Source organism: Mesocricetus auratus, unplaced genomic scaffold, assembly GCF_017639785.1.
Source record: "Mesocricetus auratus isolate SY011 unplaced genomic scaffold, BCM_Maur_2.0 Super-Scaffold_100007, whole genome shotgun sequence".
NCBI lineage: Eukaryota > Metazoa > Chordata > Mammalia > Rodentia > Cricetidae > Mesocricetus > Mesocricetus auratus.
In genome coordinates, this window is record NW_024429191.1 from 86,373,520 (window position 1) to 86,392,280 (window position 18,761).

At 41.7% G+C, this 18,761-nt stretch overlaps 1 long non-coding RNA gene across 1 annotated transcript; it reads left to right on the forward strand.

Moving 5' to 3' along the window:
- Positions 1–4,805: 4,805 nt before the first annotated feature.
- On the forward strand, positions 4,806–18,499 carry LOC121141195. Its single transcript, XR_005878082.1, has 3 exons — positions 4,806–4,943; positions 17,671–17,806; positions 18,112–18,499. It is a non-coding gene; the product is annotated as an uncharacterized LOC121141195 (long non-coding RNA).
- Positions 18,500–18,761: the final 262 nt, after the last annotated feature.

An 18,761-nucleotide genomic window follows, 5' to 3' on the forward strand; every position in this document is an offset into this window, starting at 1 on the left:
TGTCTGCCTGCACTGGCAGTTTGTCAGTCATTTTTTTATGTGTCCTGTAGAATGTCTGGCAGACTCTTCTATGAAGCAGGAACCCTTTAGGACTGTCCCATCAAGTTTAGCAGTCACTTTCCTGTGGGTCCTGTGTGTTCAGTCTATCAAACAGTAAAGGCAAGAGCAGTTTCTTGCCCAAATGGCTAATCTTGCCATGTTGAAAGCAAACTCTATAATGAGTTTCTTCAATGCCCATCTTCCTCTCAAGCGTAATTGGTGTGCCAGGGGTAGTTGTGTCTCACTATCATGAAAAACCCTAAACCATTTACATGCCATATATTCTGTAGGTCTTTGAAAGGTTTGAAGAATATCTATCCATCTCAAATACATCTCTGGATATCCAGAAAACCTAACTAACCTAACTATAAGTTCTGACTATTATAGGTGACTATATATAATCTGTTTTTAATTATGCATTACATTTTAAAAGATCAATATAAACACAATACTTAAACAAGAGGAGAAATACACACATCACAAAACTGACCTTAAATTTGTATCAATAAATGAAAATCCATACCAATACAAAATATTCATTTCTATATCATATTCCCCTTTTTCCTTTTAGAAAGAGATTGACTGTGGTCATTACCATTTATAACCAACCCTGTGTAAATGAAAACAACCATTTATAAACTATATTTGGGAATGTGGACATCATTCTTTCAAAACTACTTCCTGCTGTTAAGGGGTGCTGTTTTGGGGATCCTAAGAAGACCCAGAAATCTTGGCTGTAGTGGCCTGTAATTGCATGGTTTCAGCTGTTTTGGAATGTTGGATCACCTGGGCTTCTGCTTCTGGGGGTCTTGCTTCATCAAACCATATAAGTCTGGAAGGAATCCATGGCTTTTCATTTTCTGTGGAAACACAAGCAAAAACTCTTTTCCCAAGTAACCTGTCCTTATATTTAAATTTAGAAGTTAAAGCATTTTTAAAAGATATAAGTTGGAGTAATTTAGCAGCATTTACAATCATGGGTATTTCAGTAATTGTTGTTCCTTCCTTAGCAATTGAACAACTGAACGACAACACAATAGTATACAGTATCCAGACTCTGTGTATTTTCCATCTTTATGTTGCTTTTTTATTACTCTATATCTTTTAATTTTACTTTTTACTTTTTTGAGACAGGGTCTCTCTGTGTACTTTGGCTGCCTTTGAACTTCCTCTGTACACCGGCTGGCCTTGAAATCACAGAGATCTGTTTGCCTCTGCCTCCCGAGTGCTGGGATTAAAGGCGTGTGCCACCACACCCAGTTATTCTTTCTTTCTTTTTTCTTTCTTTTCTTCTCTCTCTCTCTCTCTCTTTCTTTTTTTTAACCACTATCTTGTTTCTCTTTCTCTCCCAAGCCTACATATATTTTTAAACATACTATCAATCTTTTAGAGGTTTTACTTTAACTGAATCTGATTGTAAATCTTTATGTTTTTCTGGCCACGTGTCTTTTATCTGTTAAACAACATTGCTAAAATTAAAGCCAAGGCTGTTTTAACTGTTGTTTTTCCAACATGGCAGGCGTAAGTTTACCACTAGCCCTGGAAGCTGTGCTCACCACCTTGGTCTATGCTGCCATCAAGCAGCATGCTGCTACTTGGGGACGTGGTCATTGCCACTGCCAGCTGCTGGTACACACCAATCTTGTTTGATTGTGGGGCCTCTTAAAAGAGTCCTGTGATTTTTTTGTCCCTTATACTGAGTCAGGAAGACTCCCTTAAGGGAGCTGTGTGAGTCTCTGCTTGTCTCTACCAAAACAGAGCACACCTGATAAAAATGCCGCTACCAAGAAGCCATGTTTCGGTCTGTTTTCTGTTTTTAAAAATCCATTTTTAAGCTTTTGTTAAGTGGAAATTTGTGCCTCAAGTCTAGGCACCATTATGTAACCAGCATTCTCCCCACCAGCCTGGTCACAGAGCCGTATCAGTCCCAAATAACACACAGAGAGTCTATTAGTTACAATGCCGTCAGCCAATGTCCAGGGCTTCTCATTGGTTAGTTCTGTCTTTAGTATTAAACATATATATATGTCCACAGAACAGTCTGGTGAGGACATTTTTTTTCAACTGAGATTGTACCTCCCCAAATGACTAGCTTGTGTCAAGTTGATGTAAAACTAGCTAGCGCAGGACACATGTCCTTGAAGAGAATAATAAGGCTCTAGGCCCTTGCTCTTCTCCTTTCAGCCCCGGTCAGCAGCAAAGCCAATATTCTGCTTCACCACCTGCTCCACACCATCCAAATGGCTTTCCCACTGAAGCCCTAAAACCAAAAGGGCAAGCTGGCCACAGTCCCAAACCTCTACAGCTGGGAGCCAACAGAAGCCCCGTTTCTTTCTGATAATTTCAGGGATATCTGTGATAGTGCTGGAAATCTCACTTATATAATTAAGGTCGTGTGTGTGTGTGTGTGTGTGTGTGTGTGTGTGTGTGTGTGTGTGTGTGTGTAGCAGGCAGTGTCTCTCTAGTTTCTTCTACTGCACAGTACACCAGGCTAGCAAGCCTGTTTCATTCTCCCTTCTCACTGCAAGAGTGCTAGGAATACAGATGCACACCACCACTGAGTCCTGCCTTTTACACATGTTCCCAAAGTCTAACACCGATCATCAGCCTTGTGTGGCAAGTGCTTTTCACCCACCGAACCATCTCCCCATCCCCTAGAAGTTTTATTTTCTAACGCTCGGTGTTGGTTTACAGATAGATGTATGATTGACTTTGCATGTTAAAATTATACTCAAATAATTTTCTGAGTTCTCATTGTGTTTTAGCTTTTCCGTATTTCTCTGAAATTCCCTATGTTGTTTGTAAATAATGATCTTTAAAACAATAATAATTTGTTACAATGCATGGGGTGGGTTCTCCACTCTAATGCTTAATAGACCTAATTATAGCAGACATTAGTAGCTCTATCTTTAATTATTAGACTTCTATTTTTAATGGTAAGTGGTTATAAAATTTTGCAAAATAAATGTTGTTCACTCATTGAGACAATATGATTTAACTGCTTGTACGATCAATTACATTGACCAGTTAACTAGTATTAAATGATCCTTTGATTTTCAGAACAAATCCCATTTGTTGTGATATATTGTTATTTTTAAAATTTATATCTCAGGATGAAGCTTCCCAGCCTAGTATTTCAGGATTTGTGTTGTGGGGCTGCAGAGCTAGGTCAGCAGTTAAAAGGACTTACTAGTTTTGGAGAAGGCCTAGTTAGATTCTCAGTATCCAGGTCAGGCAACTCACAAATGTCTATGTATTCCTAGCTCCAGAGAATCCAATGCCCTCTTCTGGTTTCGGAGGGCACCTGCACCTTGAGCATGAATGAACAACCATGAACACACACACACACACACACACACACACACACACACACAGAGAACAAATAAATAAATAAATAGTAATATATCTAGAATTTGTCTCTTCATTCATGTGATATGTCAGCCTGTAATTTTCCATTTTACAAATGCCTTGTTGGGTTTTAGTATCAAGCTTATTCTGTCCTTATAAATTAAGTAAGAAAATATTTGTTTTTTTTTTCTTCCCTATTTCTTGGAAGAGCTTATGTAAAACTGGTGTGTCATTTCTTATTTGAATGTTTGAAATAATTTACTGGTGACGCCATGTGGATCTGAGTCTTTCAAAACCTTTGCATCTCTGTAATCAAAGATTAATTTTTAAAAGGGATTTAGGGGTAGGCATGTTTTGTAATTCTTATAGTGTCAGTTTGAATAAACTACATTTTCTAATATGTTGTCCATTACATTTAAAATTTGTTAGTATAAAGTTGCTGTTTATTTAAAAGAAAAGGCCTTTGAGACAAAGTCTCACTATGAGGCCCAGCCTGGCCTCAATCTGTCTGCTAAGTGCTGGGATCCTAGACCTGTGTCCAGCGCATAGTAGATGCTCAAGAAAACATCGTTTCATGCTCAGTGAAGGCATGGCATTGTCTCTATTCATGGAAAGGGAAATGCAGTACAGAGGCTTTTTCAAGGTCACACTGGGTCAGTGGGGCTTAAAGCCAGGCCTTCTGATGCCCAAGGCCAGTACCCCATCTGTACCCAGAATAAAGTTTTTTGTGGAAGGCCACCCCCAAGCTCAATGAAAAGCCATGACCCCCAAAAACCCTCGCAGCTCTCTGCCTACATCTTGCGTGTGTCCCGGACCCCTCTGGCTAACCCTGCACCATTCCCCTCCCTCATTCTCCTCTCTCCAAGGAGGCTGACTCATCTGGATCCCCAAGCGAAGTTCCCAGACTCCATTCCTGCTGGAGCTGACCAGCAATACACTCTCTGATCACTGTGGCACTTTCAAGGGGATAAAGGGCTTCTCCCCTCTGCAGAGTGGAGAGTAGAGTACACCCAGCCACTCCCGGGGGGGGGGGGATGGATGTCTGATGCACCCAAGGTATCGCTTTCAGTTGGAAGATTTTTGCATCATGAAATGGTTTGCCCCTCATAGAACCCTTTTTGGAAAACGGCAGGTCCTAAAAGGGGATCTGCTTAGGCAGTCAAAAAGCAGATCTTTTTTTTTTTTTTTGGTGGTCTTTTTTCGCTCTATTCTTTATTTTTAACCTTCTGCTTTAGACTCTGCCAGTCTGTGTCTCTCACTCACCCCTGGAGCTTTCTTTTCAATACTGGTCATTCGTGGAGTCGGCTCGCCCTCTCTGCTTGTGACTGGTGGTTGAGCGGCCGCCGCCTCTGTCTAATGAGGGGCCCTCCAGGCCCGGCTGCCCTTGTTTTTGATACCTGGGGAGAGGATGTGCAGGCAATGAGCAATTGGATGAGAAGGGCCTCAGTGAGCAGACATCACAGTCAAGCTCAAAGAGGCCAGGAAGTAGAACAAAGAGCAGAAACATTTACAGAAGTGCTCCGGTGTAAGGGGAGGGAGCTCGCAACTCCAACAAGGTCAGTGGCGAGAGGGAAAAAATTGAAAGGAATTGCTGAGGGGAAAAAGAGAGAGAGAGAAACCTCAGAACGGGGCGCTGAGGACTCCCTGAGTTAGGCTTGCTGCCTGGCTCCTAGAACATTTTCCTTGATATCTTTCCAGGAAGCTCTGTTCCTCCAAGACTTCAATACACTGGAAAAGTTTGTGCAACTGCCTAGAAGGGGGGGGGTCTAGAAGCCGTGAGTCACCAGCAGCGGTCTGTGTGTGTCTGCTTTCAACACTGGCTTCCTCTGAGGCCACATCAATGGAGGCTTTGGGGTTCCTTGGCATGTGCTGGGTTTACATTCTTGCCCTCCCTCCGTCCACACTCCCCCCCCCCGTGTGTGTGTGTGTGTGTGTGTGTGTGTGTGTGTGTGTGTGTGTGTGTGAGTGTGTACCTGGCCAGCCTACATTAGGGGAGTATAGTGTGTGGGGCTTCACTGGCTGCCAAGAACACAATGAATGAATTGGCACAGCCTTGTGCTTTGGTTACCATTGCTGGAAGATAGCCAGAAGGAGCTACAGAGAAATCATGCTTCCCTTCCATGCTTTGGGCAAGGTTCTTGGGTGGGGAGAGGCACATGTGAGAATAGCATGCATGTGTGTACACATGTGTGTGGTGGCAAGGGGTCAGCATCGTATGCTGTTCCTCAGGATGCCACCCACCTTGTTTTGAGACAAGGGCTCTCTGGCCTAGAACTTGGTAATTTGTCTCTGCTAGCTGGCGGGTGAAGCCCAGAGGTCTCTGCAGCACTGGGATTTCAAGTGTCCACCATCACAACCAATTGTTTTTCATGGATTCTGGGGAACGGAATTAGGGTCTCATGCTTACCCCTGTAACGAGAAAGCACTTTACGGAGTTGTTAAGCACCTCAAGCCTCGGTTTATCTGTAAATGGGTTGCAATATATAATCTTGTTTGCTGGTTGATCTGAGACTGATGCCCAGTTTACGTGCCACTGTTTCCCACGGGAATATTAAAATGGAGCTACTACAGAGCCAGGCTCTTTGAAAGCTTGCTTCTCGGGAAACTTCTAGAAAGGCACATAGCCTCGGGTCTTAGATGTGCTGTGTGGTGCCACCTTGTCTTGTAGGCTCTCTGTTGGAAATATTTTAATTGTGCTTCTGCTCACAACACAATGAGTTTTAGCATTGTTTTCTTTATATCTTTATATCTCAAAACCATCCCACCAAAAGATTCAGAGTGCAGATTGCCCATGAAGCACCGATCTTCTCCCAACCCAACATGTAACTTATGTGCACTTGTTTCTTGCTAGTTGGCCCCCTCCCAGCCTCTGGAATGTAAATGCGCGAGGGTAGGATAATTTTTAATATGGCTTTTTAGCTTTTGAAGATTTTTAGACTTGTAGAACATTCGTGAAGGCAATAGTGTCCCCATACACTCCGCCTCCAGTTTCTCCTGTTGTTAGCCTCTTGTAATATGCCTGGGTTTTTTTCCTACTATAACAGAATACAAAGGCTATGTAACTTACAGCAGAAGGAATCTGTGGTACTGGGGACTGAACCCAGACCATGTATATGCTAGGCAAGTGCTGTGCCAAGTTGGATCCCAGCCCTAAGAGAAAGAGGTTTATTTAGTTCATGATAGCAGAAATTGGGGAGTCTAAGGGTGTGACATCAGCATCATTTTTCCTTGTTGCAAGGTAGAAAGCAGAAAGTCGGGTGAGAGCCTGCTGAAGAAAGCAGCAGGAGGGGCGGGCTTGCTTATATCGCAACTCTCGTGGCAGCTGACCCAATCCCTAGATGGTAACATTAATCTGCTCTTGGAGACTTGCCCCATGACCTAAACACCTCCCATAGGCTCCACCTCCCAACATTACCAGATGGGGAATGAGGCTTCTAACTTTGGGGATACCTCCCAACCATACATTTGTCATGGCTAAAAGAAAAACAAAAATTGATGCACTGTTATGAGTTAAAATGTAGGCTTTCAGATTCCTTAATTCTTCCATATGTTCTTTTTTTTTTTGGTTTTTTTTGAGACAGGGTTTCTCTGTATTGTCTTGAAGGCTGTCCTGGAACTCGCTCTGTAGACCAGGCTGGCCTCCAATTCACAGAGATCCACCTGCCTCTGCCTCCTGAGTGCTGGGATTAAAGGCATGCACCACCAACGCCCAGCAATTCTTCCATATGTTCTTATACCAGTGAGTTTTCTGTTGATATAACAAAATATCTGACTGAATAAGTTTATAAAGAGGAAAGGCTTATTTGGGCTAAGAGTTGTCCAAATTTCAGCCCATGTTCAATTGGCCTCTTTCTTCTGGTCCCAGGGTGAGGGATCAAACACAGCAAGTGTGAGCTGTCAGGCAGGCTGCTCATATTATGGCAGAAGGAAGCACGAAGAGATGTAAAGAGATCAGTGTCCCACAGTCCTTCAAGGGCATCTCCTCAAACACCTCAGACTTCCCAGTAGATCCCTACCTCTTAATGGTCTCCACCACCTTCAGGCCGAGGACCAAGTCTTTACTCTTGGAGAATACTGAGATCCAAACTGTAGGGCTGGAGAGACAGCTCAGTGGGCAAACTGCTGGCTGTACAAGCATGAGGACCTGGGTTCAGATCCCCAGAGCCCACATAAAAGCTGGGTGTGGCTGTGTGTATCTGTGACTCTTGCACTGGCAGCAGGAGTAGAGGGGACAAGCAGATCTAAGGGGCTCACTGTCTGTTCAGCTTAACTAAAATGGGAAGCTCCAGGTTCAGTAAGAGACCCTGTCTCAAAGCATAAGGGGGAGGTTTCCCGCCCTCCTTCCAGTGCCCTGCTCAGAGCTGCCTGAGGACTGGGTACTGTGCACTGGTGATCCCATCCTGGTGGTCCAGCCCACACAGAGACTGCCAGCTTCGTAGTCCCTTTCTCCGACCAAGGAACAAGGTAAGCTTGGGCCTGTTTCCGGCCCTCCTTCCAGTGCCCTGCTTGGAGCAGCCTAAGGCCTGGGGACTGCACACTGGAGAACCCACCCCAGCAGTCCAGCTCATCCAGAGACTGCCAAGGCCCCGGTACTAGTCCTGCCTCCATCCACAGGAAGAGGAGAGCCATCAGAATATTGGCCCTATTTACAACCACTGGAACGGAACCTTGGACCCTTACCCACCATGAGAAGAAGAGATTCCTTCTGCACCCACTGGAAAAAGGATATGAAGAAGACATTATAAAAACACACTCAAAAACAGAAAAACCAATGTGACACCACCAGAGTCTAGGGACTCTATACCAGCAAGACCTGAACATCCCAACACAGATGAAGCAGAAGAGAATGACCTTAAAAACAACTTCATGAAAATGATAGAGGCTCTCAAAGAGGATATGAGAAAAATCCCTTAAAGAAATGAAAGAAAAAACAGACAAATATAAGAAATCAGCAAATCTCTTAAGGAAAGCCAAGAAAAAACAATCAAACAGATGAAGGAAACAATTCAAAATGTTCAAGACATGAAAACTAAAATAGAGACAATAAAGAAAACATAAGCTGAGGGAATGCTGGAAATAGAAAAGCTGGGTAAATGATCAGGAGCTACAGATGCAAGCATAACCAACAGAATACAAGAGATGGAAGAGAGAATCTCAGACATTGAAGATACACTAGGAGGCATAGATTCATCCACCAAAGAAAATCTTAAGTCCAGCAAATTCCTAACACAAAATGTCCAGGAAATATGGGACACCATGAAAAGACCAAACCTAAGAATAACAGGTATAGAAGAATGTGAAGAAACCCACCTCACAGGTACAGAAAACATATTCAACAAAATCATAGAAGAAAACTTTCCCAACCTAAAGAAAGACATGCCAATGAAAGTACAAGAAGCTTACAGAACACCAAATAGAGTGAACCACAAAAAAGTTCCCTCCCCACATAATAATCAAAACCCCAAACATGCAGAATAAAGAAAGAATATTAGGAGAAGCTAAGGAAAAAGGCCAAGTAACATATAAAGGCAAACCTATCAGAATTAAACCTGAATTCTCCATGGAAACCCTGAAAGCCAGAAGGTCCTGGATAGATATTCTACCAACAGGAAGAAACCACAGATGCCAACCCAGTTTACTATACCCATCAAAGCTTTCAGTCACTGTAGATGGAGAAAACAAGATATTCCATGACAAAACCAGATTTAAACAATATATATTCGAGGAGGACTCTGGGAAGGAGAAACACAGGAAGTTGAGATGTAACCGCCATGGGGTAGGAAGCCCGGAAATTTCTCCAGTAAGAGAAATACTTAGATTAACAATTATGGGGTAAATACTTAAGTCAGAGCTAGCCAGTAAGAAACAAACAAGGCCAACAGCTTCATAATTTTTTAAAAAAATACATATTCACTAACCCAGCCCTACAGAAAGTTCTGGAAGGAAAACTCCAACCCAAGGAAGTTAATTACAGCCAGAAAAACATAGGCAATATATATTCCAATTTACCAATGCCAAAAGAAAAAAAGGGGTGGAAAATCCACATACAATTCCACCAATAACAACAAATCCAAAACAAACAAGAATGAATAATCAATGGTCATTAATATCCCTCAATATTAGTGGTCTTAACTCGCCCACAAAGAGACACAGGCTAATAGAATGGATTTGAAGACAGAACCCAGCCTTCTGCTGCTACAACAAACACACCTCAACTTCAAAGACAGACGTTACCTCAGAGTTAAGGATTGGGAAAAGGATTTTCCAATCAAGTGGACCCAAGAATCAAGCAGGTGTAGCAATCCTAATATCTAACAAATTAGACTTTAAACTAAAACCAATCAAAAGAGATGAAGTCGCTTCATTTTCATCACAGGAGAAATTCATCAAGATGAAATCTCAATTCTGAACATTTATGCCCCAAATACAAAGGCATTCACATTTGTAAAAGAAACATTACTAAAACTCAAATCACACATAAAACCTAACCCACTTATAGTGGGAGACTTCAAACCCCACTCTCACCACTAGACAGGACCACCAGACAGAAACTTAACAAGGAACTAATAGAAGTTATGACCCAGTTGGGTTTAACAGATATCTGTAGAACATTCCATCCAAACACAAAAGAATATACCTTCTTTTTAGTGCCATATGGAACCTTCTCTAACATCGACCACGTACTTGGCAACATAGCAAACCTCAACAGGTACAAAAAAATTGGAATAACTCTCTGTTATTATCAGATCACCATGTTATAAAGTTAGAATTCAACAACAATTGCAGAAAACCTACAAAATCATGGAAATTGAACAATGCACAATTGCATCATTCCTGGGTCAAGGAAGAAATTAAAAAAAAAAGAAATTAAAGATTTCCTAGAATTCAGTGAGAATGAAGAAACAATATACCCAAATTTATGGGACACTTTGAAAGCAGTGCTAAGAGGAAAGTTCATAGCACTAAGTGCCTACATGAAAACACTGGAGAATAGCACAACTGAAAGTTCTAGGACAAAAAGTAAGAAACTCACCCAGGAGGAGTAGTCACCAGGAAATAATCAAATTGAGGGCTAAAATCAATAAAGTAGAAACTAGGAAAGCAATACAAAAAGAATCAATGTAACAAAGAGTTGGTTCATCAAGAAAGTCAACAAGACAAATATTTATCCAAACTTACCAAGCAGCAGAGAGTGAACACACAAATTAACAAAATCAGAAATGAAAAGGGGGATATAACAACAGATACTGAGGAAATCCAGAGAATCATCAGGTCATGCTTTGAAAAACCTGTACTCCTCAAAATTCGAAAATCTAAAGGAAATGGACAATTTCCTGGATCGATATCACTTACCAAAATTAAATCAAGAACAGATAAGCAATTTAAATAAATCTATAACCCCTAATGAAATAGAAGCAATCATCAAAAGTCTCCCAACCAAAAAAAGCCCAGGACCAGATGGCTTCAGTGCAGAATTCTACCAGAAATTCAAAGAATAGCTAATACCAATTTTCCTCAAAGTATTCCACACAATAGAAACAGAAGGGTCATTGCCAAACTCTTTTTACGAGACTTCAATAACCTTGATGCCCAAGCCACACAGAGACACAGCTAAGAAAGAGAACTAACACCAATATCCCTCATGAATATTGATGCAAAAATACTCAAAAAAATACTGGTAAATCGAATCCAAGAACACATCAGAAAAATCAACCACCATGGTCAAGTAGACTTCATCCCAGGGATGCAGGGATGGTTCAACATACGAAAATCCATCAATGTAATCCACCATATAAATGAACTGAGAAAGAAAAATCACATGATCATCTCACTAGATGCTGCAAAAGCCTTTTTCAAAATCCAACACCCCTTCATGATAAAGGTCTTGGAGAGAAAGGGCTAACAGGAACATACCTAAACATAGTAAAAGCCAATATAGAGCAAATTAACAGCCAACATCAAACTAAATGGAAAGAAATGTAACATGATTCCTCTAAAATCAGGAACAAGACAAGGCTGTCCACTCTCTCTATACCTCTCCAATATTGTTCATGAAGTTCTAGCTAGAGCAATAAGATAACAATAGGAGATCAAGAGGATACAAATTGGAAAAGAAGAAGTCAAACTTCCACTATTTGCAGATGATATGATAGTTTACATAAGTAACCTGAAAAACTCTACCAGGGAACTCCTACAGCTGATAAACACCTTCAGCAAAGTGGTATCCCCCATCCCTGACTTCAAGTTATATTATAGAGTTATAGTCCTGAAGATAGCTTGGTATTGGCACAAAAATAGACAGGTAGACCAATCGAGTTGAAAACCCTGATATAGACCTACACACCTATGAAAACCTGATTTTTGACAAAGAAGCTAAAATTATACAGTGGAAAAAAGAACCCATCTTCAACAAATGATGCTGGTATAACTGGATGCTGGCATGCAGAAGACTGAAAATAGATCCATATCTGTTGCCATGTACAAACTTAAGCCCAAATGGATAAAAGACCTTAACATAAATCCAGCCACACTGAACCTCCTAGAAGGAAAAGTAGGTGGTACCCTGGAACGAATTGGTACAGGAGACAGCTTCCTGAACATAACACCAGTAGCATAGACATTGAGATCGACAATTAATAAATGGGACCTTCTGAAACTGAGAAGCTTCTGTAAGGCAAAGGACACAGTCAACAAGACAAAACAGCAGTCTGCAGAATGGGAAAAGATATTCACCAACCCACATCTGACAGAGGACTGATTTCCAAAGTATACAAAGAATTCAAGAAGCTAGTCACCAAAGCACTAAACAATCCAATTAAATAGTGGGGTACACAACTAGAGAATTCTCAATAGAGGAATCTAAAATGGCTGAAAAGCACTTAAGAAAGTGTTCAGTATCATTAGCCATCAAGGAAATGCAACTCAAAACAACTCTGAGATACCATCTCGAACCTGTCAGAATGGCTAAAATCAAAACACCAATGACTGACAGTTTATGCTGGAGAGAATGTGGAAAAAGGGGAACACTCCTCCACTGTTGGTGGGAGTGCAAACTTCTACAGCCACTTTGGAAATCAGTATGGCGGTTCCCCCAGGAAATTGGGAATCAGTATACCACAAGATCCAGCAATTCTACTCTTAGATATATACCCAAAGGATTCACATTCATACAACAAGGACATGTGTTCAACTACATTCATAGCAGCATTATATGTAATAGCCAGAACTTGGAAGCAACCTAGGTACCCCTCAACTGAATAATTTATAAAGAAAATGTGGTACATTTACACAATGGGGTATTACTCAGTGGAAAAAAAAACAATGGAATTTTGAAATTTGCAGGCAAATGGATGGTATTAGAAGAAACCATCCTGAATGAGGTAACCCAGGCACAAAAAGCCAAGCATGGTGTGTGCTCACTCATATATGGATTTTAAACTTAGAGCAAAGGATTACCAGCCTATAATCCACAGAGAAACTAGGAAACAAGGGGGACCCTAAGAGAAACATACAGGGTCCCCCAGAGAAGGGGAAAGGGATGAGATCTTCTGAGCTAATTGGGAGCGTGGGGGAGGGGAAAGGGAGTTAGGAGAAAGAGAAAGGGAGAAGAGTAGTGGAGAGGAGGACATGAGAGAGCAGGAAGATCAATTCAGGGGAAGAGTAGAGGAGAATAAGAAAGAGACACCATAATAGAGGGAGTCATCATAGGTTAAAAGAGAAATCTGGCACTATGGAACTGTCAAGAGATCTACAAGACTGACCCCAACTAACAATCTAAGCAGTAGTCAAGAGGCTACCTTAAATACCCTTCTCCAATAATGAGATTGATGACTACCTTATATGCCATCCTAGAACCTTCATCCAGTAATTGATGGAAGCAGAAGCAGACACCCACAACTAAACACTGAGCTGAACCCTGGAATCCAGTTGCAAAGAGGGAGGAGTGATGAGCAAAGGGGTCAAGATCAGGCTGGAGAAACCCACAGAAATAGCTGACATGAACAAGGGGGAGCTCATGGACCCCAGAATGATAGCTGGGAAACCAGCATAGGACTGTTCCGGACCCCCCTGAATGAGAATGTCAGCTTGGAAGTCTGGTTAATCTATGGGGCCTCTAGTAGTGGATCAGCATTATCCCTAGTACATGAATGGACTTAGGGAGCCCACTCCACATAGAGGAATACTTCTCAACCTAGACACACAGGGAAGGGTCTAGGCCCTTCTCCAAATGATATGACAGACTGAAAATTCCCCATGGAAGGTCTCACACTTCCTGGGGAGCAGTAAGGGGTGGGATAAGGGGCCGGTGGGGAGCAGGGAGGAGGGGAGGGAGAGGGAACTGGGATTAACATGTGAAACAAGCTTGTTCCTAATTTAAATTTAAAAAAGGGTAAAAAAACATAAGATGGAGAGTGATGAAGGAGGATACCCAGTGTCAACTTCTGACTGTCACACACACCATCACAAGGAAGCACTCCCCCACACACATACCCATGTACCTAATTTACCTAATATTTTACCCATAGATTTCCACAACAAAGGCCTGAGAGGAAAAATGCCCCTTCCCACTAGAGTCTCCAGTAAGGTAGGTTTTTGCCAGTTGTTGGACAGGGCTTTTACTCTGTGGCCCAGGTTGGCATGGAAACCATGACAATTCTCCTGCCTCAACCTCTTAAGTGAAAGAGAATACAGACGTGAACTATCAAACCCAGCTAAAAATTTTGTAGTTTGGAGTATTTTTAATTTTGAACTTTTGGATTTAGGATACTTGAGCTATGTAACATCTAAGCAAATATTATAAAATATGTAAAACTCTAAAATCTGAAGTAATTCTCACCCCATGCATTGCATGTAAGGGACACTCGATCTGCATACAGTCACATTCCCTCATCTTCTGCAGCCTACTCTTTGAAAGCAACACACTAAGCACACACATGGAAACCATAAGCCTAGGGTCTCAGGATGGTGCATGTTAAGATCATCTTAAAAGGTCGTCAAGCTTTGTGCAGTGCAAAGTGGTTGCTGCAGAGACTCACAACTAGTTAAAATGCAGAGAATATGTGTCCATGGAATGCTCATCAGTAATTGGGACATCTACATCAATCATATGGTCTGCTGCCAGAACTCAGGAAACATTGTGGAAGAATGGGTGGGAAGACTATAAAAGTCAAAGGTCCGGGAGACTGAGGCAAACCAATATTTTCAGAGCATGTCAGGACTGCTGTGCTCATGAACTCCCAGATGCTGCATCTACCTGAATAAGACCTGTACAAGATCAAGTCAGTCAACAAGTCCAGCACATGAGGGTGTAGTGGTTTGAAAGAAAATGCCCCCTAATGGTGAGGGAGTGGCACTATTAGAAAGTGTGGCCTTATTGGAGTAGGTGTGGCCTTGTTGGAGGAAGTGTGCCAGTATGAAGGGTGGACTTTGAGGTCTCATATATGTTCAGACCATGCCCAGTGAGACAGACCACTTCCGGTAGCCTGTGAGTCAAATGTAAGAACTCTCAGCTCCTTCTCTAGCACCATATCTGCTGGCATGCTTGCTGTGGAATAATCTTTCTGCACATTGTGAAAATGTGTTGCTGTCATTATTAATAAAAAGCTGATTGTTTGGTAGCTAGGCAGGATTTTAGATTCAGAGAGAATGCTGGGAAAGAAGATGGGCAGAGTCAGGGGAGTTGCCAGACAGACAGAGAGGGAGCAGGACATACAAGAGGACAGGTAAATGCTATGAGTCATGTGGCAACACATAGATTAATAGAAACGAGTTAATTAAAGTTATAAGAGCTAGTGGGACAAGCCTAAGCTATCAGCTGAGCTCTCATAATTAATAAGAAGTCTCCATGTGGTTATTTGGGAGCTGGCTAGCGGGATAGAAAAATCCACTTACACATGCTGACTTGCTTCCTGCCATGAGGACAATTGACTAAACCTCTCAAACTGTAAGCTAACCACCACAGTTAAATGCTTTCCTTTATATGAATTGGCGTGGTCATGGTGTCTCTTCACAGCAATAGAAACCCTAACTAAAACAGAGGGATGTATGAGCCCCCACTCCTAGCTGAGTAGGTATTGGCTATTGATGACTTCTATGGAAGGAAGAGTCAGTTTTCCTTCAGGGTATTGTCCCTGGTATATTGACCATGCTCTAGTGGGTGGTCGCACACCTTTACACAAATGGATAGCACTAATTGTTTTCTTTTTTCTGAATTAAATAGTTTTTTTAAAAAAGGGTGGTTATTTCTGCAGTGCCATGGTTGTAGGATAAAGAGGCAGCACTATCTCTTTTCCTTAACCATGTTTGCTTTTTCTTCTGCACACAGGTAGCTAATGATACAAAAACAAGTCAGAAGACTCTCTCCAAATACTACTAAATACTAAGTTTTATAGGCCACATGTGGTCTCAGTCATGAATTATTTTAAAAATGTAAAAAAATTTTTTTGTTTGCCCCATACAAAAAAATACTGGGCCAAACTTGGTATAAAATATCTGCTGTATTTTGTTAGAGAAATTGTTCTCTTAAGGCTTTTGATAGCTGTTGCCCAAAGTCAAGTAAAGAAGGATTTTATTTTCAGCTGCATGTGGCTGTGACAGAAGTAGGCTCATCTATTTTGAAAGCCCAAATCCTAGAAGTCACCCTTTCTCCAGGGAGCCCTAGATCCTTGCATTGAGAAAAGCAATCCTGGCTCTCAGCATGCTCACTGAGCTGATGTCTCCTTGGTTTTAGGACTTTGGAAGTTTAGTGTCTTTATTACATACAGTTGGCTATTGAGGTGGAGTTATTACACACAGCTGAACAAAGAGGCAGGGTTATTACATACAGATAAAAAAGGAGGCAGAATTTATGGATACAGACAGATCAGGGAGATGGGACTAGCTAATCTTGGTAAAAGTGGTTTTCATAGGGAAGCAATTGTGTGGTCTTAAGCATGCATGGGGTGAAACTATGGTGGACATTTTCTGCAACACTGTCAGCACCTATATATGACCCAGGGGAAGGCGTTGCAATTCCCCTCACTCATCCCATGGAGGAGGTTTTGCCATTTTCCCATGGGTCTGAAACTATGGTCCTTGACATGGTTGTTCTCATGTCAATAGCACACATTCATTCAGGACTTGACTCTCTTCTACTCCACGCAAAATGGTTTTCAGAACGACTGTGAACATGTGTCTTGTTTTGATTTGGTTTTTGTTTTTCTGAGACAAGATCTCGCTGTGTAGATAAGGCTAGTCTGAACCCCAATATGTTTCATTTGAGCCCTGGGATGGTCTCAGATTCATGATCCCACTGCTTTAGCCTTCTAAATGCTGAGATTGCATGCATGTAGTAGCATGTCGAGTTGTTGTGTTGCTATTCTTGCTATCATTTTACAAGTAAAGTAACAAACTTCCTAAGGTTATTCAAAGAGAAATGTCAGAGTAGGAATTCAGTCCTATATCACTTCAAAGATGCTATTTTGGTGTTGTTGCCAGTATGAATGACTGACTTAACTGTTCTGTCTGAGGTAGTCATTAAGAACAGAGTAATTCTCTTTGGGAGCCCATTCCAAACAGAGGGATGCTCTCTCAGCCTGGACACATGGGGAAGGTCCTAGGTTCTGCCCAGGATGAAATGGCAGACTTTAGAGATCCCCCAAGGAGTGTCTCACCTTCCCTAGGGAATGATGTGGGGATTGGGTGGTGGGCTGGGGGACTGGTGGAGTGACAAGGGAGGAGGGGTGGGAGAGGGAGCTGGGACTGACATGTGAAACATTCATGTTTCTAATTTAAATAAAAACATATATTGAGAAAAAAAGTCAGGGAAAATGATAATTAGTGAAAAACAAGAACAGAGTAATTCTTCCTCCTCCTCCTCCTCCTCCTCCTACTAGTACTACTACACTACTACTACTACTACTACTACTACTACTACTACACTACTACTACTACTACACTACTACTACTACACAACTACTACTACTACACTACTACTACTACTACTACTACTACTACTACTACTCTTCCTTCCTCTTTCCTCCTCCCTCCTTCCTCCTCCTTCTCTTCTAGAGGAATTCAGACCAGAGAACAAAAGAACTCAGGTGCTAACATCCAATAGATGGAGGCTGAATCCCAACTCCCAACTCCATCCCTTAGTAATTGTATGTTTCTGGGAAAGGTGATTTATGCCTCAGTTTCCCTAACCATGGCACCTGGATAATAATAGTGCTTGCCTCACAAGACTGCTGTAAACTTGGAAAACAGTATCTATAATCTAAAACCTCTGCTTTTCTCCACCCAAAGCATTTTAGGATCCACCATGTCTGTCTTCTGAGATGTAAACATTGCAACTTCCTTGAGTCTAAAGAAAACTTTCATCTCCTCTGTCTGATGCAAGGAATTAAGACACACCCTCATGAAGGGATGGAGCATGTTTGTTGTAAGTAATAATACAAAGGCTATAACTCTCTGTGACAGCAAGCCACAACCCATTAGATGCAGACCACCAGGGAGGGGGGGTTACACCTGCATATTCTGTGCACTGTGACAAGGCTATTTAAACAGTTGTCCTTCTGTATCCCCAAACGATTAGTCATAGAAATCCACGGATGCATAGGTCCTTTGTGTGAAATGGCACACATCCTGGTTGGCTTTCTAATTTTATGATGAAGACATGACTGAAAGCGGCTCGTGGGGGGAAAAGGTTCTCTTGGCTTACAAAACCCCATCACATTCTGTCAATAGGAGAGGCCAAAGAAGGCGCTCAAGCTGGGCCAGACCTGAAGAAGAGACCACGGACCGTGAAGCAGCATGCTGTTTATAGGCTTGCCCCCCTAGATTTCTAAGCCTGCTTTCTTGTATAAGCCAGGACTACCTGCCCAGGGGTGACACTGCCCACAGTGGGTTGGGTCTCACACGTTAATCATTAATCAAGAAAATGCCCCATAGGCAATCTGATATATTTCCTCAGTTGAGGTTTCTCTATGTGTCAAGTTGACAAAAATCTAACCGGGACAGCATGTATTCACATATGGCCTATGCACACCCTACTGTGTACTTTAGACTACTTCTAATACAAGGCAAACACTGTAGAAATAGTTATTGTTCTGTATTGTTTATGGAATAACTGAGAGTTAAGTGCTGCTATAATTCTTTTTAATTTTGTATTTTTAACATAAAACTAAAATTGGTAAAATATGCCACTTTCACACTCACTTCAAAATCTGTTTTTCTATTGTAAATTTTTAAAATTTTTATTATTTAAGAATTATATATACACATATATAGTATTTTTAAAATCATATTCACCTCCACCTCTCACCTCCAACTTCTCCCAGAACTCTCTACCCCACTCTGTGACCTCTTAATTTCACGTCTTTGTTTTGCTTATTTTA